The following is a 23,824-nucleotide window of genomic DNA, read 5'->3' on the forward strand; positions in this document are numbered from 1 at the left end:
TGGATATGTTGCATAAAAAATGGGTATTGACCGTTGGAAAAATTTGAAATGATCATATTCACTGTGAGTTTAGTTAAGTAAAGGAAAGAGAGAAGAGGAGAGGAGAAGAAGGGAAGAGGGGGAAGAAAACCTACCTGAGATGCATGGTGTTGTTAGAAACTGCTACTTCAGGCAAGTCGTTTAACTCCTTTGAGCCTCAATTTAACAGAAAGGGATCTTCAAGCATTCAGATGCTCCTCCATGAATAGTAGAAAAAAAACTCATCTAGTTTAAACAATAAGGGTCATTTATTATTGCAAATGACAAAGGTTCTTAGGTGGAGCTTCTCCAAGTCATGCAAAAGGAGAGCTCATGTCATTTTCTGCTCCCTGCCTCCCAGTCAGGCTCGTTCCACTCCTCTCTCTGTCATTCAGGACTTCCCTGTGGTCACAGAGTTCACAACAGCATCTGCATGTGAGACAAAAGCAAGCAGAAGACAGCTTCTCTTCTTTGATCTCTTTCTAAAGAATGCAAGACACTTTCCCAGAAGAATCCCAGGTGACTTCTGAGGTTGGAATGAATCACTCTGAAATTTGGACATATTTTAGAAATAATTGTAATTGTTGTATTTTCTTATGAGTCTTAGGGAACAAGAATAATATAAAGTTGCTGATCAAAATCAAAAGTTTTAGATGATGTAGTGAGAAAAACAGTTCATAATTCTTATTTTAAACAAGTTTGAGGGTTGATACACAGAGAATGGTTTGGAACTTTTTCCCCTTTAGGAAAAAGTAATAATTACTAAAGTTTAATGAGCATTTATTATGTACCAGGAGGTTGTATAAGTACTTTAATCTCACAGTTCATTACAATCACTCAGTGAAGTAGATGCTATTACTATCACCCCACTTTACAGATGAGATATTTAAGGTACAAAGTGGTTAAATCATTTTCCCACTATTCCTCTCCTGGCAAATTTGGCAGAAAGCTAGGATTTGAACTCAAAGGTTTTAAAAGCAGAATCCCTGCCTCCCAAATCTACAGTAATGACAACACGCATTTTATTCAAAATTGCCTGAACAAGAATCTTGGAACATTATGGGTTTTGCAACAGTTCTTTGCAGTTGCTTTGAAACATCATGATGATGGGAGATTTGGTCTAAAAGGCTTTTGTTTTTAGCCTTTTAAAAATTGAAGGTGTGTATATATATTTTCCTGCTCTGCTATGTAACTTTGCATCCTCTCAAGTTGTTCATCAGCTCAGTGGTTGTCAAACTTTAACATGTGCAAGAGTCACCTGGGGGTTTTAGTAAATGCAGAAGCTGATTCTGGAGGAAGGGTGGGGTAGGGGATACCAATGTGATGCTGATGCCACTGGATGGAGGACCACACAGAGTAGAAAAGTATTAAGTGGTCATTCATAACGTGCTGGTGGACCATATGTGTTGGTGCCAGTATCTACCAGCTTGTAAGAGCCAATTGTTAAATTTTCAGAAATACTGGGAGCTGGTTGTTAAGCACAGTCGTAATCAACAAATTACATAAACGTCCAGTTAACATAACTGTCGTCGTTCAGTTCAGTCACTCAGTCATGTCCAACTTTTGTGACCCCTGTCCTTCACTGTCTCCCAGAGCTTGTTCAAACTCAAGTCCCTCGAGTTGGTGATGCCATCCCCTCCTCTGTTGTCCCCTTCTCCTCCTACCTTCAATCTTTCCCAGTATCAGGGTCTTTTCTGATGAGTCGACTCTTCACACCAGGTGGCCAAAGTATTGGAGTTTCAGCTTCAGCTTCAGTCCTTCCAATGAATATTCAAGATTCATTTCATTTCGGATTTACTGGTTTGATCTTGCCGTCCAAGTGACTCTCAAGAGTCTTCTCCAACACCACAGTTCAAAAGCATCAGTTCTTTGGTACTCAGCTTTCTTTATGGTCCAACTTTCACATCCATACATGACTACTGGAAAAACCATAGCTTTAACTATATGGACCTTTATCATAAAGTAATGTCTCTGCTTTTTAATGCGCTGTCTAGGTTGATCATAGATTTTCTTCCAAAGAGTAAGCATCTTTTAATTTCATGGCTGAAGTCACCATCTGCAGTGATTTTGGAGCCCAAGAAAATAAAGTCTGTCACCATTTCCATTATTTCCCCATCTATTTGTGATAAAGTAATGCGACCGGACTTTATTTTTTGTGCTCCAAAATCATTGCAGATGGTGACTGCAGCCATGAAATTAAAAGACGCTTACTCCCTGGAAGAAAAGTTATGACCAACCTAGATAGCATATTTAAAAGCAGAGACATTACTTTGCCAACAAAGGTCCATCTAGTCAAGGCTATGTTTTTTCCTGTGGTCATGTATGGATGTGAGAGTTGGACTGTGAAGAAGGCTAAGCACTGAAGAATTGATGCTTTTGACCTGTGGTGTTGGAGAAGACTCTTGAGAGTCCCTTGGACTGCAAGGAGATCCAACCAGTCCATTCTGAAGGAGATCAGCCCTGGGTGTTCTTTGGAAGGAGTGATGCTGAAGCTGAAACTCCAGTACTTTGGCTATCTCATGCAGAGTTGACTCATTGGAAAAGACTCTGATGCTGGGAGGGATTGAGGGCAGGAAGAAAAGGGGAGGACAGAGGATGAGATGGCTGGATGGCATCACTGACTCGATGGACATGAGTTTGAGTGAACTCCGGGAGATGGTGGTGGACAGGGAGGCCTGGCGTGCTATGATTCATCGGGTCGCAAAGAGTCAGAGACGACTGAACAACTGAACTGAACTGAACTGAACTGAACTGAATGGGACGGGATGCCGTGATCTTATTTTTTTGAATGTTGAGTTTTAAGCAGGCTTTGTCACTCTCCTCTTTCACCTTCATCAAGAGGCTCTTCACTTTCTGCCAAAAGGCTGGTATCATCTGTGTATCTGAGGTGATCGATATTTCTCCCCTCATTCAAACATAACTGTAAACAAAGGCAATAAATATGCATAACTCATGCTTCAATAATCATTTTTCACCATTTCTTGATTACTGATGCTCCTGACATTTTTATGTTGACTGTGGAATTATTCTACAATAATGTGACAGCTTTCACCTCTTCCCTTCTCTGCATTCAGTGAGGTCACATGGAAAGCTTGAAATTGATCATGGTGAGGATACTGACACTGTGGAAACTGGGAAATATTACAAATTAGGGCTGTTTTCCCCAAAGAACCTGTTGTTAAAACATTTGCCAGCATACCACTCTGGTAAATATCGCATTTACAGTTAGGATTACTGATTTGGAAAAAAAAAATCAAGTTGTCATTTCAAACCTGAAACTAGTTCACATGGAGCTAAAATTTACAGGTTGCTGGAGTTTGCAGGTTGGGTGAGAGTGTGAGGGAGGAGGGTCTTTTGGTTTCATATTGTGAGTTAGCGGGACAATCGTTCCTGAGAGTATGTATCTGTGTTCTTACTTTGGGAAGGGGTAGACTTGTACTTCATCTGTACTTGCCTTTCAGGTTAGTTACTCATGAGTGGGAAGAGGGTACAAGAAGAGTGATGTTGGACATGTTTTGTCTATGATCACCCAGAAGTTGCTACATGTCTGAAGTGTCAGCTTTCTCGATTGTTTGTAATAAGCACCCCCTCTTCACAGTCATTTGCTCTTCGTGGACCAGGCACAGTTTTATATTTTGCCTTTGGCAGCTGAGAGCTATTATTGGGGCCCACAACATCTGTTTCAACAACAGTGGGTTCCTGGTCAGAAAAACTAATTAAAAGAGAAGTCCAAAACAAAATGTTGAAACTTGTATGTTGTACGTCCACAGTAAACATGGTTGCTGGAAAAAGAAAGAAAACCCTTTCATAAGGCTGGGATTATTTACAAAACTATGACAGGTGATGAAAGGGTTGAGCTGTATTTTGAGTTGGAGGCTACAGGAGAGGATGCTAACTAGCCAGCTTTCCTGATGTGGGATGCTTCGTAAAGGTTGCGCTAATTGGCAGGATCATTCTGCAGCATGATCAACTGAATAACAACATATAATGGGCCTCCAAACATTTGCTCAGTCCTTCTGGTTCATTCTTCCATCAAATTTTCACTCATCAAGAGTACAAAGTGCCGGTGGTTTCCTGGAAGGCTAACTAGCTTTTCCTAACCTGGCAGCAGCAAGAGCGGTGATGTTTACGTTGAGTTGATGAAATGCAAGTACTAGACAAAACATAGAGAGACATGGAACTGGGAGCCTGTAAAAATTCCATCACTGTTTCTTTGTTTACTGCTTAAGAGGTGATGGGAAAAACCTCAAAATCTCTCCTTTTTCCTCCTTTCATATCTGTAGGAACATGCTTCTTACTCTTTTATTATGAACAGAAACTCAGTGATGTTGAGAATGCTGTGGGTGTGTGTGTGTCTGTGTCTGTGTGTGTGCGTGTGCGTGTGCACACACACCAGCTTTTCAGAGAAGTACAACATTCTTCTTAAGATTTTGAGCATTTAGAAGCAAACCAACAACTAATGCCAATGGGAGACTTTTTAAAAAACAATCAGTAAATGTCCCAGCTATACACATTTTCTTTCCTACCGGAGCTGAGGCAGGATTGGGTCATGCTGACAATTATGCTTAGTTGTATTTTAAGCCTCCTTAGCTCCACAGGACAGCTGCGTGAGTGTGGGGACCCCTGGGGAGTACAGCCCACCTGGTACTGTTCTTTTCCTCCCACTCAGATGAAATTTTTAGTTTTTTTTTTTTTTTTTAGTTGCTAAGAAGGCAACTCCCCGTTTCCATGGTTGATTGCCTTTAGCCCAGATAGTTTTAAAACTGGTGATGCTTTAACCTAATGGTTGTTTCTCACACTCATTTTGTGTTTAATGGTGTGAATCAGCATGACTTTGAGGCAGTGGCGCATACAAGGGTGTAGACTACAGCTACAGCTAAAGTGCATGGGCTGAAATCCCCATGAAACACTGAGTTTTTTTGTTGTTTTTAAACAATTGCTCATATAGAGCTTTCTGTATGTGAGGCACGATTGGAGAACTTCACAAATGTAAACGCATTTAGCTTTCACAACCTGAGGAGAGTATTTTCATTGTGCTCCACTTTTCAGATGGGATCACTGGGGTAGGAAAAGCTAGTGGGGCAAACTGATTCACAGCATGGGCTCTGGAGTGGCCTTGCCTGAGTTTGGATTTCAGATATGCTGCTTTTTGACTGTGTGTGACCTTAGGCCATGAAATAAGCACATCTTATCCATCCCATCACCATTATGACATTCTTCAGTTCAGTTCAGTTCAGTCGCTCAGTCATGTCCGACTCTTTGCAACCCCATGAACTGCAGTACGCCAGGCCTCCCTGTCCATCACCAACTCCCAGAGTTCACTCAAACTCATGTCCATCTTAGAGATATTTTTTAATACCAAGAGAATGGGAGTGACACAGTGTCAGACTGAACAACAGTCTCGAAAATAGGATAGATTTGGTTTTTTAAACCAGCTACTAGTTCTCCTTATTTTGTAATGTACCAGTCAGGATTTTAGTGTGGTCTTGCACTAATATGGACTGGTATGTGGGAACCTATGTCACTAGGCTATCTTTGGCATATCACTGTTACTGTAAGTAATACTATAGCACGTAGAGAGTTAATCGTTGCATTGTTATCATTATTGGACCAGTCTGCTAAAAAAAAAAAAAAAAAAAAGAAGAAGAAGAGAAGGCAATATCCTTCAGACAAAGAAACACAAAAATGCACTGACACTTATTTGGAAAGTAATAGTACATGTTCCATAGCTTCCCTAATATAGATGGAAAATTCTAAATTTAGTCAGCCCAGAAAGTACACATTCACACTGTAAATTATACCTCCCTTAATTTCTGGACACCACAGAGCACGTCTTTGAGTGAACACAGCGTATCTGGGATTTGAGGTGGTTCTGCTCTGTAGGTGTGTGCCAATCTGTAATGATCCATGGCTGCACTGTAATAGCCCAGCTGTCAGCCAACCAGAAAGCCGCAGAGACTCCCCTGGACATCTGAAAACGCTGCTGGTGGGGGAGGCCCTGCCTGGCCATTTGCCTTTCTTCCTGGGAAACAGGGCCAGTTTATTGCTGTCTTATTCTAAGGCCACTGTGGTCTTCTATTCTTCTAACGGGTCTTCCATAACATTTCTCACCAAGAATTACTAAATACTCTCAACCTTCATCAAAGAGGGTCTTTTCCCTCAGTCATCTTTCACCAGCTAAAAACATGTCAAGATAGGAAGGAGATTGTAGAGCTTTTGTTTTTCTTTTAGGAATTGACTGGGACGCAGGACTTATCTCTTGGGCAAACATACTTAGCAACGGAGCTGACTTGATAGATGTTGCGTGTTAAGGAAGCGGCATTTTTATTGTCTCACTTAGAAATTGTGAAAAACAGCAGATCATTTGTTGTCGTTCCTCGAATGTTTTTTAGGTTTTTAAAAATTCATTCTTTTTGGGAATTTCTTAGATTGTGCATTTATTCATAGAGCCCTTTAAACGTATACATTGAAAGGAAATGAGTGGGTGGCTCTTAAGCTCCCATTGTGGACATAGACGGACATTAACACAAATTCCGTTCATACCTTAATATTAATGGAAAAATCAGTGCTTTTAAAAAGCATTTTATTTCCAAGATGTTTGCCTGCCAAAACTGAGTATGATTTAGAGTAGGTAATTCAGTTATGTGTAGAGGGAGTTAGGGGAAATAGTTTATCAGACTCACATTCCGGTAGTCTGAAACTTTTGGTTTGTGTGCTGTGAAAATGCGCTGGCAAGCATCTCGGTCAGAAACCATTCTGAGCTCCTCCGTGGACGGGTACACATTTTCTGTTTCTATGTTGAGTGTAGATAGTAGAGAATGCAGCAGTCATTTTAGATTCTCTTTAGTGTTTTACTTTTTACTTCTCCTGCTATTCATGAACACTTTTGTTTCATTTCTTTGTGAAGCTCAATAAAAGACATTTGAATAGGAGGGCATTCTGGATCTTTCTTTAGGATCTTAGGTCACGCAGGTTCCACTGCTGCTCTATGATTATGGCTTTAGTTTTCTAAAGTTCTGCTTTACTTTCTATTATTCTCAGTAGAGAAAATTCTAATCAAGGAGCAAATTGGAAAACTTGGATGGAATAATCTGAACAAAACACAACATAGTAAATCAATGCATGTTCACAATTCCCTGCATAATTTTTGACACCAGGCATGTTTTGAATTTTTGAATTTAGGATTATACGACTTCATGGGAGAACTTAGAAACCAAACATTTCTGTAGCAGAACATTCATAGAATGTGAACTCAATAAAGATTGTGCTGTGCTTGGTCGCTCAGTCGTGTCTGACTCTGCGACCCCATGGACTGTAGCCTGCCAGGCTCCTCTGCCCATGGGATTCTCCAGGCAAGAATATTGGAGTGGGTTGCCATTTCCTTCTCCAGGGGATAATCCTGACCAGTAATCACATTCCTTTCTGTGAACCTAGAGAACCAAACATATAACAGACATGCACGTGCTAAGTTGCTTTAGTCGTGTCTGACTCTTTTCAACCTTATGGACTACAGCCCTCCAGGCTCCTCTGTCCATGGGGCTTCTCCAGGTAAGAATACAGGAGGAGGTTGCCATGACCAACCCAGGGATTGAACCCAAGTCTCCCTCATTGCAAGTGGATTCTTTATCAGCTGAGCTACCAGGGAAACCCCAATACTAATTATGTTGATACTTCTGCAACAAAATATGAATCCTTACAAAGTGGGATAAAGACCAAAACATCCTGTTAGTTATGATCCAGTTTGCTACCAATACTTATGAAAATTTTTCACTTTTTAGACTTTAAAAATTTTTTTGAATTTCAGATTTATAAATAAGGGATAGGCCTATATTAGAAAATTGATTGGGGTACAGGTAGTGGAGATCAACATTAGTCTTATTTACAGTTTTTTATTTCTTACCAGGATATGATACGGGAAATCAGGCATGATACATACTCACTTGATTTTATAAAATTATCTTAAATTTTCAAATGAAATAAACATGGATGATATCCACTGATGCCTCTCCAAGTATAACTGACTATTCTAATTTCTACTCCCATTATGCTACACAAATTCTTCCATTCAATAGGTATTTATTGAACTCATACTGGGTGCCAAGTACCTGAATTAGGTAAATGGGGATATAAAAATAAATATGTCACTTCTTTATCTCTGTCCTTATTAAACATATCACTGAAGTAAGGAAAAGAGGGAATATGCACATGTTTGCTAAATTAGCAGGGAGATTTAAACTTAACTTCCTGAGAAGAGGCATTTAGACTGAGATCTGAAGGATGACGTGGTGCCAGCCAGGGTAAGGGAGAGGCAGTGTTCCAGAACGTGAAGATACACAGTGGACACTGATGGGAGAAACAATACAGGGATCTCCCCAAATCTAGTTAAGTGTGGAGTGCAGCACGCAGAGAGAGATGGAGAGCAGCTAGAGAGGTGGGTTAGGGGTCAGACAGGAGAGGGTCATAAGCCATATAAAAGGGTTGGGTTCATTGGTTACCATATTGATCTTCTCTACAAATGAGATGGTCTTTGATCATGGACCATATTCTATTCTTTGTATCCCAGAGCTGATCACAATGACTAGCATGCTTTAGAACAATCTTTGTTGAAGGAAAGAAGAAAGGAAGAAGAGAACAGAGGAAGGGGAAAAAGGAGAAAGCAACAGGAATAGATTCAAGAGTGGAATACTAAATACAAACATTAAAGAAAACTTGAGTGTGAGACAGAGTGTCAACCATTTTTAAAAGGAAGAGTGGTAGTCTCTAGATTAAGGATTTAGAATCTGGATTTTTAAATCAAACTTTAACACATTCTACAGCTTCAGGCAATTATCTTTGCTCTCAGGACCTGTTTCCTCTTCTGCAAAATGAGATATTTCACATATCGTCTCTAGCTCAGAAATTTAATAATTCTATAAAAAGAGCTTTCAAATGAGTGTGGGGGCAGCTTTCTGTTGTTCAGAGCACAATTGGGTGCAAATTGCAGTGTGATTCTTGCGGATGCCACGTCATAAGGCAGGGATCATGCAAAGAGTCTGCTTTCGGAAAGGTATATGCCCACATACACAATCCAAATGTTTTGATTCATCTCTGATTGAATATTCATCCTACTTCTAACAATATAGTTCGAAGAGCTATTTTTCTTCAAATTTATATTCAGTAACGCCCTCAACATTTCTTAAATTACTAGTGTCAGTTAAGACAAGAACAAAACAAGAAAGTTAAAAATACATTGTGTCTCTATGCCATTGCCACAAAAAATGAACGGCCAACTTGCCAACAAAGACTTTCTTTTCAGGGAAGATAATTTGCATGTGGGGCTTCATTCAAGTACTTTGAAAATGTGTCCAAGGAAACGTAGCAATTGAAATGATTATCAGAAACTGGTTGTATTTCATTCTAAATCACTATTTCCAAGACACATTTGGTAAGCTAGAGGAGGATCAATGGGAAGTATTTGGAACCTACTATTGTCCTTGATCATACAGGAAACTTTTGATATTCCCTAGTTTGGTTTGTGGTGACTTGATCTATTTCCTATTTTCTTTGTCCAGGTACAATTCACATTATTAGGCTTAGAACTGAGAAGACATATGGGCATCTATGTGTAAGGTAGTGTTGGTATTTAGTAGATATTATAGCAAATGGTTTGGAGAACAAGGCTGGAAGTCAATGGAGCCAGTGGGCTAGAACATAAATTGTTTGAGTTGGGTTTTCCACAAAGAAAATGCAAGAGAAGAGGCCATATCAGTGTCATTACAGGTGCAGGCAAATCTCAATATCTTAGCATTTATGATATTGAAATAGTGAGCTATTGATTGAGGCAAGAGTAGAAAGGTTGAAATCAGTCACCTGTGAGGTCTTGACTCCAGCTTCATGATCTCAGGGAGTTTACTCCATCTCTCTGGGTCTCATTGTACTCATCTATATGAGGAATGAACCAGACCACAAGAAGCTCAAGATGTTTCCATTTTAAGATTCTCAAGTCTTATTTCCTACAAATGCAGAAAGACGAATTTATTTACATTTGAAAATTTTACAGTAGTCTATTTTGCTTCTGAGGTAAAAATCTTAGAGAGTGAAGCTTATTCGGATAAAAATATTTACACATTTTATTTAAGAAAAGACTGTCAATTTAGGCATAATAGTTAAAGTATAGTAGCTTCTAGATGGTTAATTATCTTTTTACTTTGAGATAAGTTTCATGTACTTTTCCCAATGAGTATGCTTTTAATCACAAAGCCCAAATATGATAAATCAATCAATAATTACAAACATATTTAACTGTTTGTATAATAGCTTCTAGATGGTTAATTATCTTTTTACTTTGAGATAAGTTTCGTGTACTTTTCCCGATGAGTATGCTTTTAATCACAAAGCCCAAATACAATAAATCAATCAATAATTACAAACATATTTAACTGTTTTCCTTCACACATACACACACACACATATGTGTGTGTCTGTGTATATACATAGGATGTATATATGTAATTATATTTACATGTTTATACTTGGTTCACTATTTGAAATATTTTTTACTGTTAAGAGTTTTACAAATACTTTATGGTTTAAGGAATAATGTTTTTCAGACGCAAGTATGCAAAACAATGCTATTAATTTATGAGAAATGAAAAAGAGAGATTGGCACAATCTGGAGTTTCTAGGAAATTTACTTTAGGAATTCAGCATTCCCTAGAGTAAATTTCCACCTGTCCACAGTCACACGTCACCAGAGACACATCATCCAAGTCTGCTAGACTCAATTCAAGAGTAGAGGCATCAACATATCCTGACACTATTAGTAGCAGTGAATTATTGTTCTGATTTTGTTTGTTTGCTTGTTTCTACCCTGTACTTCTGGTGTAACCTTTTGCTTTGCATTGTGCTACTCCAGAGTAGGTACATAGACTCCTATTCTATAAAATGAGAGGAAAATGGGATTCTGCCCACAAAAGAAAGAGGCTGTAAGAAACATTTCCGAAGTTTTCTTCATTCTCAGGGGAAGGCAGTACATAAACATAACTTGTAATTAAAAATATTGAGTTTCCATTGGTGACCAAAAAAGATTTATGTGCCTTTTAGTAAAAAATTTAAGTGCAAGAAAAGAGAAAAAGTATCAATACAAGAGTAAGAATAATTGATCTGTAGGAGAGAAAAGAACAGGAGTCCTTTATTTGCTTTTCAGTATTGATCTGCTTGTTTTGTTTGTTTGCTTGTTTTTGAAGAACTGAAAATTAAACACTGAATTATTACCCTAGGGAATTTTTACATACTGACAAAAAGTCTGCCTCCCTGTGGGATAGGGCTGTTCGGTGGCATTACTACGGATTGTGTGTCTCTGACTTGGAGACTGCTGAACCTGGCAAGTAGTAACTATCAGCAGTTACCATCTGACAGTTATTCTGTGGCTTAAGAAAAAATGGCTTGTGGTTACAGTCCAATCCCTGCTGGACAGGTATCCACATCATAAGAAACCACCACTAAATCTGGCACTGAGATGGACTATTATTGGCAGCAAAGACAGAAGGGCCTGAATCAGCATTCAGACTTGAGAGCTCTGACCATCTAACCTGGTCACTCCGGGTCAGGGCTGAGGGAGGCAGGTTTGCGGGGTAAAGTGGGAACAGAGAACAGCTCATTGCCTGGAGCCTTTGACAGTCTACAGACAAAACGATTGTGCTGATTTCTAGACTTCCTTAGCTGGCACATTTTATGTGCTTAATTTCATAAAGACAAGGAAATCTCCTCTCCTTTTATAATGAGTGTGATTTTTATCAGCCAGGTGAAAAATACAAGCAGATCCTACAGACACTATCACTATAGCACAGTATCTAAGCACTCACAATTGTTTTCAACATAGTCACTGCACGGAGGGAGCTTATAGAAGAGCAAAGTGATGATGAAGAAAAGCAAAGAAATCCATGCCCAACATTTGCTCAGCCATGAAAGCATGTCTTTCAGTGAGCTGGCAAATTCATGAGCAGCTCCTGCTGCCCGTCTCAAGGGCAATAGAAGATTCATGGTGGGTCTATTCAGAAAGCAGAGTTCTCAAGGCCTTATTTTTCTTAACTTGATGTCCTTATAGGCCCTGGTATCTATTGCAGAGAAGTATAAATGGCTTATTCTTCCAGTAGGAGCTCCCTTTGCCTCCTCCACTTCTCCATATCTGTTTATTTTTAATCAACACACAGTTAAATACATCCCTGAATGGAGAAAGTGGACTGATGGATCAAAGGTGTTTTGAGGGCATTGCCACCAACATGTCAACAGTAGAATTTACCTGGCCCAAGGGGCCCAACAGTCATTAAACAGGGGAGCAGTCTGGGGCACCAATGAACTCCCTGGCATTATAGTTAACATTGACCCTAGTAGGGTGGGTGCACCTCCTGCTGGTCAGTAAATGAGGTAAATTTAATGGTAGCCTTTGAGGTGAACCAATGTTTTATTCCTTGGCCAAGGCTGAGAAACGTGGCTGGCTGTAGGGAGCAGAGGGTGATATTTAGGAGTGTGGAGAGGCAGGCAAAATGCTCGTAAAGAGCTTGGAAAATGCTTATAAACGGGGCTGAGAAGAGAGGAGGCATTGGAAACAAAAGCAGATTTTCCAAACCAAATCTCTGAGATGCAATTATATTTCTTTTTTTTATTTTTTTATTTCTGGAGACAAGCTCTGGTTGAACTGTGTGGTGCAACTGCTAACAGCTTTTTGCCAGAAGGAGTCAAGAAAACATGGCAAAGAAATGTTTTTCTCCTTTAGGGAATATTGACTTTTCTCTTTCCTGTGACTGTGTGTGTATGTGTTTTTTTTTTTTTTTTAACCCTACCTGGAAACAGTCATAGTTGTTGTAATCATAACCAACTAAATGTATGGAAATATATTAGCCTTGAAAGAACTTTCCATTAGCACATAGTGGAGTCGATGGAGTTAATACAGAATAATTAAAGTTTCATAAGGTTTCCCCTTTTCCTTCACACTGTATTTGCTTAATTGATTTGGATAGTCCTAACTTTTGGCATTTAACTTAAAGATGTACCTGCTTTCACACTAAATCAAAGACAATTTTTCACTAAGTTTCAGTACTATTTCGAAGCAAAGGGAACAGAATGCAATTGTAAACAAAAGAGGTAAGACTGACATGATGAAAGCAAATATAATCTAATTGCCAGCTTAAATGTAAATTATCATGATTGAGGGAAGAAGTTTATTTCCAACGGCTTATGATGCTTAAAATACATTTACCTGTCTTTCCAAAACAAAAATATGATTTTCTTTACTTTTTCATCTTACTTGACTTTTGACTCTCGGAGTTTTTCATGTAAATGGTTTTTAAACTGAAGGACGTTATGGGGAAAGCCTCAGTAAACTTACAGTGCTTTCTCATTACCAAAATATATATTTGGGAAACAATCGAGCATCATTATCTAATGATGGTAATTTTAATTTTGGGTAATTTAAATTAGTCATGTGCAAAAGAACACTTGGCCTCTACTAACTACATAAATATTTCTTATTTTATCAGTCTATTTTCTCACAATAATGAAAGTAGAAGTCTTTGCCACTTCTAAATCCTTCAACTTGAAGTGGGTTAGGAGTTGATACTGTTTATGACAATAAAGCATCTGAAGAATACCACTTCTTTAAAAAAAAAAAGCCTGCTTCCTTAAGCCTCAAAAAAGCAGTGTGTTAAAGCTCCTATGCCGCAACGGTGAACGTTTTGATTGTTTTTTCCCTTGGTGAACAGCAGACTGGGTTCTACCAGGGATGGTTCCCACGGTTAGCACTTTTATGTTCAAGGCCACGTGTGAAAGTCGGAAGTAAAAGCTCCAGACACCACCAGGGGGCGCCAAAGGACAGCAACGGTTTGCATAATAGGCTAAAGAGCATTGCAGAAAGAGCAGAGAAGAATGACCCCTAGGTGGAAACTTGGATCCACCTTGGGCCATGGTGGAGAAGCTTCTTTGTGCGAACTGTCTTCAGTCACTAGAGATAGAGTTGGCCATTGCAATGATCTGACAAACTTCCTTATCTTATAAAGGACTCTACTGAGATCTAGAGAAACTAAGGAAGGTGTTCCAAGCCCCAACTGCTGGGCTGTGGCAGAACTGGGACCTGTGCTGGGATGAGAACTGAGGTGTCCAGGTTCTTCCTTCAGAACTTCTTCAACTCTCCCATGCTATGTCCTCACAATGAAGATGCTGCAAGGGAAGTTTAAACATTGCACTTGACCTGTTTCCACGGATCTTTACAACACTTTGGAGGATGGAAAACCATCTTTTTTCTTGAACCTCCAGATTTAAATGAAAAGATATTAAGTTTTTCCTCCCTACCCTTTCTGTGTTCTATTTAGGGAAGTCATATTTCTACTGGAGTGTGTTCTAATTCTTTCCTCACTTTTTATCTCTACTTTTTCAGTGAGGACCAGCTGCAGGATCTTTCTTATTTCTCTAGTCAGGACCCTGTTGGCTTCTTGTCAAAACTAACAAAATTTCTCATGCCAAAAAATACATTAGGAACTAATATTTGAAAACATATGAAAATGTCTCTTATAATGCATGCTAAAAACCCATTTTCAACTGATACAAATCTCTCCAGATAAAATCTATGTTCTTGCTTTATGATAGAGCCTCTGCTTTCTCCATAAACAACCAATTTCAGGCCCATATTCTGGATCGAGGTGAAAAGCCCACCGCATAACATAATTTAGAATTAGAATCATAACGGAAAGCTTTTAGAGCATCTACTGATTTTAACATGCCTGGTCCATAGGCGACTTCAGCAAGTCCACTTCTTCCTAATTTGACAGCTGCTTTGCTCTGGCCAGAGCTCGGACTAATGAGGTTACAGCTGTCAGGGTTAATCAACAGGGCCAAATATGAAGTAGGAATGGGTAGCTGGTTTCAGTTAATTTGTGCAAATGTACAGATTGGGTGGGCAATATTTACACTGGTGACTCAAAACAAACTTTCAGGAATGGAGCCAAGTATGATCTCACGTTTTCAGCTCTACCCAGGGGAGATAAGGCACAAATGACAGAAACAGGAGATGGCATACAAAAAAGTTCAGAGCTCTGAACTACCCATGAAAAGCCCGTTTATCTCCAGCATATTTTTCTCTTAATTGAGGATCTAATTTAATTTCCAGTCCTTGAGTCTGGTCATTCCTGAACAAGTTCTCAAACCGTCCTGATGATTCAGCTTGGGATTTGTGTGTCTTTTCCCCTTGCCACGGGGCTTTATGTAAGAGCTCCCCCCTCCCCAAACCTGTATTCTTGTGAGAGCATCCAGAGTGAGTCCCTGATGGCTGCACATCCATTTTGTTATGAAAACATCATTCTATTAATATAAATACAGGCTGCATTTGCCAGGGCTAACTAGAACAGGTGCAAAGTCTTCAGATGCTTGCTGGTACCGAGAAATGAAAAGGGTGGACAAACAATTTTCTGTGGAGGCAATGTTGGTGTCAATGTAACATTCATCTATGTTGCATTCCTTGATGTTCATGGAAGGTAGCCCAGGAAACTCAATATGACCCGCTTGTAGCGTGGTGAGGGAGGAAGGAGGAAGAGAAAGATAGTGATGACATGGTCTCTAGGATTCTGTTTATGCAAATACTCTCCTCTTGATCTCGGGCTCGCATGGGTTATGTATAGAGTGCCTCTGTCAAACCTCCTGCTGCGAGATACGGGATGCTGCCAACATAAATATTCTGCTGATGCTGAATTTAGAAAACAGCTTAAAGGCTCCTGATGTTTCTGTTCTTCCTCCTTTTTTTTTTTTTTTTTTTAAATCTTATCCATGTGACTGCCACTGTGTTGCTTGTGGTTTCAAATTCGCTTTGTAGTTTTCCAGGCAAGAGAAAGTCATTGCTGAAAGGCACATCTGGGCTCCTGTTCCTATCATTAGGCTTATCTCAAGATCTCCCTTGGTTTCATGGAGTGAAAGCTTTAAATGCATATGCCATTCGTGGAATAGTCTTAATAACTAAACAATAAATTCACTATGTTGTGAATCTTAAGTGTGGGATTTTACACTTTGGGGGAACCCATCCTCAGAAGTGAGTTCCTAAGGATATATGAGTATGTCACACACATATATATACATACATATATAAATGCATAAACACACGTGCATAGAGTAGTTTGGGGTTAATTGTTGACATTTCCATCATGGCATTCTCTCCCACAGTGGTAGGCAGAATTCTAAGTTGACTCTTGGAATTCCTGATCTTTGGGGTATACATCCTCACCTTGAGTATGGGTAAGACCCGTGAAGTTCTTATGGGTAAGAACTAGCTCATCGGAAAAGACCCTGATGCTGGGAAAGATTGAAGGCAGGAGGAGAAGGGGACAACAGAGGATGAGATGGTTGGATGGCATCACCGGCTTGATGGACAAGAGTTTGAGCAAGCTCTGGGAGTTGGTGATGGACAGGGAATCCTTGTGTACTGCAGTCCATGGGATCACAAAGGGGTGGACACAACTGACTGATTGAACTGAAGGCCTGTGAATGTGATGGGGTGTCAACTCTGGGTTTATCTTGTGTTATGTGGCAGAGGGGAAAGCCTTTAAAAGATGTAGTTCAGGTTCTTAATCAGCTGACTTTAAATTAACTAAAAGAGAGATTATTTTAGTGGTCTGACCTAATTAAGTGAACCCTTTAAAAGAGGGAGTGGAGCCCCCTGGGGTCAGAGATTCTCCTGCTGGCTTTCAAGGAATCAGCCACCTCTCAGCCCCTGAGAGGTAGTAAGAACTATCGGGACCTGCTGGAGCTCAGACTGACCCCCAGCTGCTATCTAGAGAGAAGACAAGGACCTCAGCCCTACAGCAGCAAGGAACTGAATTCAGTCACAACCTTGTGAGCTTAGAAGATCCTGAGCCCTAAATGGGATCACAGCCCTGACAGACACTTTGATTTTGGCCTGGTGAGGCCATGAGCAGAGAAATCAGTTAAGCTGTGAAATAATAAATGAGTGTTACTTGAAGCAGCTAAGTTTATGGCAATTTGCTGCACAGTGATAGAAAATAGGGCTTCCCAGGTGGCGCTAGTGCTAAAGAACCAGCCTGCCAATGCAGGAGATCTAAGAGATGTGGGTTTGATCCCTGGGTTGGGAAGATTCCCCTGGAGGAGGGCACGGCAACCCACTCCCGTATTATTGCCTGGAGAATCCCATGGACAGGAGCCTGGCAGGCTACTGTCTATAGTATCGCAGAGAGTCGGACACAACTGAAGCAACTTAGCACGCATCATAGAAAATAAACACACCCAAATTCAGTACAAATTGTACGCAGACTTTGAACATCAACAGGACTGGCATTCTCAAGAAAGGGAAAAGTGTACCCCCACTGTGCAGGCCACAAATTACTTGCTACAAAGAACATCCAATTATAAATGGTGGCAGTGGTTGTTACATACTTCTTGTCAAACGTCTCATTTTCTTCTCTGCCTTAGGGTTAGTAGTTACTCTTTCATTTCTCAGAAGGGAGAGGAGCTTGTTTGAATTCCGATTGAAGGTTTCAAAACACAACATCATAATTAAGATACATCATAGTTTTGTTATGGGATTAAATAATTATTCATGAGGACTCCTCGCTTTTTCTCTGTGCTGCCTTCCAAGAACAGTGTGGCTCATCTCTAGACTGATCTTTTGGCTTTATGATAAACAGTCAGAAGAAAAGGGAAAGGAGAAGATGGCAGGAGACACACACGGCAGAGAATTTTGTTTGAGGGAATTTGTCAAGTCAGGGACCTTCCTGACCATGAAACCGAGAATCCCATGCCCTGGTCAAAGGGGCACTGTCTAGCGTGTAGTGGGATTAGTAAACAACTTCTAATTAACTACATTAAACAAGGACATAGATGGCAGACAAAAAGGGAGATTTTAAAGAGGTAGTGTCTGTTTGGCAACCCATCATGGTATTAAAAACTGAAATAAATGACTGAAAAAATTTTGAAATGACTTTTGTGAACTATTCTTTGAAGTGTGACACCACTCAAAGTCTGGACCGTGGGGATCAGAGGTTTGTAAACATAAATTGGGTGCAACATCCTGAGCGCCTATGACATTCCTGGCATTGGACCCTTATGATCATGACAAGAATAAGATGCAGGTCCTTAAGGTATGGCACATGGAGCTCTGCTCAGTGTCATGTGCCAGCCTGGATGGGAGGGAAGTTTGGGGGAGAATGGATACATGTGCATGTATGGCTGAATTCTTTCACTGTTCACCTGAAACTATCACAAAATTGTTAATCAGTGGGTAGTGGTTTAGTCACTAAGTCATGTCTGACTCTTGCAACCCCATGGACTTAGCCCACCAGGCTCCTCTGTGCATGGGATTTCCCAGGCAAGAATACTGGAGTGAGTTGCCATTTCCTCCTCCAGAGGATCTTCCCAACCTGGGGATCGAATCAGCGTCTCCTGTGTCTCATGCGTTGGCAGGCAGATTCTTTATGGACTGAGCCACTAGGGAAGCTGGTTAATCAGTGCTCCAATATAAAATAAGAAGTTTAAAAGTGAAAAAATAATTTTGAAAAAAACAGTAAAAAAAGATGCAGGTTCTGCTTATTGCTTCTGACATTGTGGGAGGTCATATCAAGAGACCCCTTTCACTTGCTTTTGCTAAGAGTAGCAGAAGGATGGATTCAGACACTCCCACGGGCTCCAGCACAGTCTCCCCCAGCCACACTCTGGGGACAACGTGCATAGGCCTGCAGCTCACACATGTCCAACTTGTACACCTGAGCAGAAGTGATACAGAACTACCCAAAATTTTCTTAACTACAATGAATCGTTGATGGTCTCAGTCCTGATTCCATCCCATGATTTCCAAGCCCAATGTAATTACTATTAATCTAAATTGTATATAGGGGTGCAAAACTTTGAGGAGAAAGGAGAGAGCATGGTTTATATACGTAGTTATTTTAAAATAAATCACCAGCATGCAAAACTTGGCTAGAGACATATGAAAATGGAAAGTTGCTCATTCTTTTGAGAATAAATGTTAACAAAACCACAACTCGGGGGCCAAACCCAGCCAGGATTCTATTTTTGTAAATAAAGTTTAATAGGAACCAAGCCATGTTCATTGGGTGACACAGTGCTGTGGCTGTCTCTTTTTTACATTCAAGTACAGTGGATTGACAATACTGTGGTAGTTTCAGGTGTACAGCACAGTGATTCAGTTACTCAAATATATTTATATAGACTTTTTCAGATTCTTTTCCCTTATAGATTATTACAAAATATTGAGTATAGTTCCCTGAGCTATACAGAATGTCCTTGTTGGTTATCTATTTTATATACAGTAGTGTGTATATGTTAATCCCAAACTCCTAATTTATCCTTCCCCACTTTCTCCTTGGGTAACCAAAAGCTTGTTTTCTATGTTTGTGACTCTATTTCTGTTTTGTTAATAAGTTCATTTGCATCTATCTTTTTTCTTTTTTAAGACTCCACATATAAGCGATTTTATATGCCGTTTGTCTTTTTCAGTCTGGCTTACTTTACTTAGTATGATAATTTCAAGTCCATCCACGGTGCTGCAAATGGGATTTTTTCATTCTTTTTTTATGACTGAGTGATATTCATGTAATAATGGCAGAGGTGAGTAGCTGAAACACAGATCATCTAGTAAAGCCTAAAGTATTTCTACTAGTTCCTTTAGAGGGAAGTTTGCTGACCTTTATTGTAGAAAGACGTCTCTTATTTTTCCTGTCATGAAAAACAATGGGAAAAAAATCTTTGTGGTAAAAGAGTATAGTCATTTAGGAAGATTTAGGGAAAGAAGACATTTATGTGGATCGATTTGGAAAACGTCTAACTCTGAAAAAATAATCAACAGTAACCATGCTTTCTTATAACCAAGCTAAGTATTCTGCATGCATTGCTCTATTGGATCCCATAATAGCTCTATCAGGTCATATTATTCCTGTTTTACAGATAAAAAAGCTGAAGCTGGAGTGAGACAAGGATTGGTAAAGGATTGTTGCATCTGGGATTCAAACTCATGTATTCAAGTCTGTTTGATCCAGAGCCTGTGAGCTGAACATCACGTTACCATAAGGTGTCAAGGCAATAAATACTGGTATCTCCAACACAGGCAGCCAAGAGAGAAAAAAATCTTCCTATTTTTAATCCAAATGTATATCTTGGGATTAAAAATGAGTAATATAAAAATAGTATAGAGTAAAAAGACTAATTTCACCCACTAAACGTGCCCTTAACAATATAGCAGCTTTTCAGTATGTCTTGTCTGAAACTTCCTATTTTTTATTCACTGTCTTTGAGGAGTAAAAGCCATTCATTGATGCAATAAACATTTACTGAGTATTTACTGTGGCAAGGTGCCTGCCAGCCATTAAAGACAATCCTTTTCTCCAAGTGAATTGATGTTTACTCACATTAACTTCTGTTTCCACCTTCAGAACAAGAAGATGGGACTTGCCAAATGGACATATTTGTTAGGCAAAAACTTCCAGCTACAAAAAGGAAGATATCTTTTGGAGACCAATTTAGTAAAGTTCATGTGTCAAGGAGTCTCCTCTTTCATGTGTGTTAGCCTCCTCCACCTAACCTAGGAGGTCAAGGTGAAGTTCTCAGTAAATGGTCCCAGAATTGAATAGGATTGGTTTGCTTAGGAATAAAACAAGGCTTTTGTTACTAAGGTTTGGGAAAAGTCTTTGAAGGCCGTTGAAAATCAAGGATCAGGGAATACCAATTATAATTTATTTCTATTGTTTTGCATTCCAAGATTGCAACTGGTCCCTGAAAACATATTTAGAGTAGTCATTTTCATGGGAGTGAGGTGGGTGATTTTGCCTCCCAGGGGATATTTGAAAATGTCTGCAGGCATTGTCACGTCCCCAGGGAGAGGGCTACTGGCATCTAGTGAGTAGAGACCAGAAATGCTGCTACACATCCTACAACACACAGGATGGCCCCCAACAGAGAATTATCTAGCTGATAATAGGGTAGAGGCTGAGAAATTGCAGCTTCGAGGTTTTTAACTTTGGAAGGCCCTAGAACACTTCTCCAGTTTAATAGTTGCACAGAATGAAAGTGAAAGTGAAACTCGATCAGTTGTGTCCAACTCTTTGCGACCCCATGAACTACACAATCCATGAAATTCTCCAGGCCAGAATACTGGCGTGGGTAGCCGTTCCCTTCTCCAGTGGATTTTCCTGATCCAGGAATTGAACTGGGGTCTCCTGCATTGCAGGTGGATTCTTTACCAACTGAGCTATGAGAGAAGACCACAGAGACAGAAGGAGAGATCAATTCTAGTTTGCTTAAGAAGATGCTTATATAAGAGCAGAATCCAGCCCATTAATGGTGTTACTACCACTGACTTATGTGTTGAGATAGAATGAGTTTTCAGATCCATCTACTGTATTTTTTTTAATAGCTTGGAACTTATCATTGGACTCATCTTCCTCTCTTAGGGTTGGTTTAACAAAGTACTACAAATGGATGGCTGAAACAACAGAGATGTGTGGTCCACAGTCCTGGAGGCTGAACATTCAGGATCGCAGCATTGGCAGATCACTGCAGCCCTTTCTAAGCCTGTTCTGTGCTTGTCTCTGAGCTTCGGTGGAGTGCTGGTCATCTTTGACTTCTGCGGCACCCTGATCTCTGCCCTCTACTTCACGTGGCATTCTCCCTGTGTGTGTCCAGTTTCCCCTTTTTATAAGGACACTGGTCACGCTGGATTAAAGCTCATCCTAATGACCTTATTTTAACTTGATGACCTCTGTAAAACACTCTATTACCAAATAAGGTCACATTCTGAGGCACTGGGAGTTAGGATGCCAATCTCTCTTTCTTTGGTGGGGTAACAATTCAACCTGTATAGCACCATAGGTCGGCCGTACTTTTTTTTTTTTCTATGTTGTTCAGGGTCAAACTGTAATATATTTTATTTATCCATTCACAGATGGACACTTGGATTGTTTTTACCTTTGGAAATGGAGAAAAATGCTTGAACGTTGTCAGCCCTATTTTAGAAATAGCCAGTTCGGTTGTTAGGCATGTACAAACTTACTGAGTGTCCACTTCCCTTTTGAGACTTGAGAAAGGCAGATGTTTCGAGGAGACCCAGTGGGAGAGATTAAAAGATGATTCCATGGTCAAATGGTACAATTAAGATGAAAAGGAATTATCATTGTGTTCGCTCATGGCATCTTTCTTTACAATAAGTGATTTAAAAGCTCCTTGTAAAAAGCAACGTCTAGTATACAAGCGATAAAGAAGAGGTTTGATTGTAGAAAAGCTGTATTTCTCTTGAAGCTGAATCTGAGCAATTTCATCTGTGCTTAAAGAGAGCTGGAGCCAGGCCGACTTGCTGCCTTCATCACCCACTTTCCTAAATGGTGTCCCCACAGCTTTTGGTCCCCTACGGTGGTCAGCAGGAGGCTTCAAGAAAAGAGCACAGTGTGCTCACTGCCACCCTGAAGTGACCAGCACAGATTACCTGTGACCTTTCCCAGGAGTGGGAGCAGTAAAACCTTCTGGAAAGAGGGAGCGATAAAGAAATTTCGATTTCATTCTTTCATGGGTTTGCTCATAGGAATGTTTATGGGTGAGACACTAAGAATAAACCCAGTTATTGAAGAGGGAGCTGGGAAGTTGACAAGCATGCCTAAACTCAGCAGAGAAATTTGATGAGGAAATTAGATGCTGTGTAGATGGTGTGTAGTGATTAGTCTTCTGAAAGCCAGGATTATTATATAAGTAAGTGGGGGAAGGGCAGTTTATTGTGTTCGGCAGATCCCGTTTATACAGGTATTCTTCCAGCTAATTAGACCCATCATGCTGCCTTTGTACATAAATTTCTCACAGACCCTTTTCCATGGTGTACTTTAGTAAGGTGAAACACCAAAAGTGGCATATTCCCTTTCAAAAGTAGATCTTAGTAAAACTAAGATTAGTGAAAATGTACAGCTAAAATCTATTCCTGTAATAAGTAAGCCAATGCATTTAAACTTTGTATATGCATTATTAATTAAGCCAATGCATCTTAAACTTTATGTACTTGTTGATACTTGGATTTGAGTGTTCCTATGGCAATGAAGAATCCTGGTCCTGTAAACATATAATACAGAGGAAAAGAGATACATTAAAAACCCTCCCCAAAAGAGCATTTAAAAGTCTTATTCTGTGACTTCTATCCCAACCAGCACAGATAGAAAGCTTATCCTCGAAACGCTCAGTCCTCATATGATTGTTCATTCTGAAAGGCTTTTCTAATTTTCCTTTTATTCAGTCCATCTAATGAGATAATACATAACAAGCTTACCTCGCACAGTACTGGCACATAATAAGTGCTCAATAAATTGGATTATCCTCTCCTCATTTTAATTCTGGTCTTCACCCCAGCTCCCAGTCCTGTGATCACACTCAGAAATCAAAGATACCATTTGTTGGCGAGAAATGGTGTAAAAACTCTCCTCTGGGCTGTGCACACGGCGTGGCTGTGCTGGTGCTTTGCTCAGCACCCTCTGCACTGTCACAGGCGGCCAGACCAGCTGCAGATTAAATGGCTTGTTTAAACTGCGGTAAACAAATTTTATATGTGGATTTCTTTGACAGCCATTATGACCCTTTTGTGGGAAAAACTCAACCTTAGCAAAGTAAAAATTCAAGTGACTGCAAATGTGGTCCATGTTTCAGATTGTGCAGACAAATTTTTCTGTCCCAAGTTGCAAGATGCAGGGAGAAAGCATTTTCCTGCCGAACATCAAGCATGAAACTAGCAAAAATACTCCTTAAGGTGTCTCCTAAAACTGTTTCATCTTTAATTTTTTTAAATTAT

General features: G+C 39.9%; 1 long non-coding RNA gene across 1 annotated transcript; it reads right to left on the reverse strand.

Annotated features, from left to right (window-relative positions):
• Positions 1–6,428: 6,428 nt before the first annotated feature.
• Positions 6,429–23,517, reverse strand: LOC132660248 (uncharacterized). Its single transcript, XR_009601647.1, has 2 exons — positions 23,309–23,517; positions 6,429–10,010 (listed from the first exon to the last, which is right to left on the reverse strand). It is a non-coding gene; the product is annotated as an uncharacterized LOC132660248 (long non-coding RNA).
• Positions 23,518–23,824: the final 307 nt, after the last annotated feature.

Source organism: Ovis aries, chromosome 8 (genome assembly GCF_016772045.2).
Source record: "Ovis aries strain OAR_USU_Benz2616 breed Rambouillet chromosome 8, ARS-UI_Ramb_v3.0, whole genome shotgun sequence".
Lineage (NCBI taxonomy): Eukaryota > Metazoa > Chordata > Mammalia > Artiodactyla > Bovidae > Ovis > Ovis aries.